Genomic DNA, 1527 nt, shown 5'->3' on the forward strand with positions numbered 1-1527 from the left:
TGTCATTTGTTGCTCTTGGCCTTTCTGATTGATGTAAGTTGAAACCTCAAAGTAATTTTGATTTTCATTTTCCTGATAGCCAAGAATATTGTACATTTCTTCTTAACCATTTGTGTTTCCTCTTCTGAAAAATTCTCTATTTAAACCTATAGCCCATTTTTAAACTGGGATATATGTTTCCTTGATGTTCAGTTTTTTAGTTCGTTATGTATTTTACATATTAGCTCTATAGAATGTGTAGTTGGAAAAAAAAATCTTTTCCCAATCTGTAGTCTACTTTGTTTAAACGATGGTGTCCTTTGCATTACAGAAGCTTTTCAGTTTCATAAGGTCTCATTTATTAATTGTTGTTCTTCTTAATGGCTATGATATCAGGGTTCAGATCAAAAAGCCTTTTCCTATACCAATGAGTTCAAGGCTAATCCTGGCTTTCTGTTCTATCAAAGTCAGTGTTTCTGAACTTCTGTTGAGATCTTTGATCCATTTGGAATTGTGTTTTGTGCAGAGCAATAACACAAAAAGACATGTTAATCGATTGAAGACCCAGAAATAAGTCAACACACCTATGGGCACCTGATTTTTGATACAGAAACCAGAAATGCACAGTGGAAAAAAAGACAGCATCTTCAACAAATATCAACTCTTTTTAACCACAAAAGAAAAAAAAAAATGTGTGTTTGAAGTGATGCCTATATTAGTAAGCACCATTTGTCCTTCACTCAAAGGCTGATGATAGCAATACATTATGTCTGAATATATAAAATTAAAAATGTTCAATTTGTAATGCAATCTGAAAGGAAAACGAGACAAATAGAAGGTGTAAGATAAGAAAAAACTGATCATAATATAACTCATGGCTTAGTGTGAATGTAACTCTAAAGATAGCAATATAAAGTGCTCAGCCAGGTGTGGTGGTACAAGCCTTTGATCCTAGCCCTTGAATGGGTGGATACTGTGAGTTCTAGGCCAACTTGATCTATATGTCACGGTCCAGACTAGCGAAAGCTATTCCCTGAGACACCATCTCATCAATGACAATAATACAAAGACTCCTCGTTGATTTAAGCATAATTTTCAAATAGCCATACTAATGATACAAAAGACTTTTAAAAATGTGTGTGCTCAGCAGTTGGGATGAAAGTTGTAGAGTATGTCAAAGTCTTTTACAACTTCCAAAGAAATAAGTAGGGCCAAGTGAGATGACTCAGTGAATAAAAAAAAAGCACTTGCTACACAAGTGTGACAACTGGATTTCAGACCTTCAACACCCATGTAAATCCTTGGCTGGTGCAAGGGCCTGCTTGCAATCCCAGGCAAGGAATGCCTAGAGCATGCCTAGAGCAAACTGACTAAGTAGATTAATTGAATCAGAGAATTCTAGGATCAACATACAAGGTTGAAAGTGATCAAGGAAGGCATCTGGCATCAGCATCTGGCCACACACACACACACACACACACACACAGAGAGACACAGAGAGAGAGAGAGAGAGAGAGAGTCAGACACACATATATACCACATACACAC

This window comes from Phodopus roborovskii, unplaced genomic scaffold, assembly GCF_943737965.1.
Source record: "Phodopus roborovskii unplaced genomic scaffold, PHOROB, whole genome shotgun sequence".
Lineage (NCBI taxonomy): Eukaryota > Metazoa > Chordata > Mammalia > Rodentia > Cricetidae > Phodopus > Phodopus roborovskii.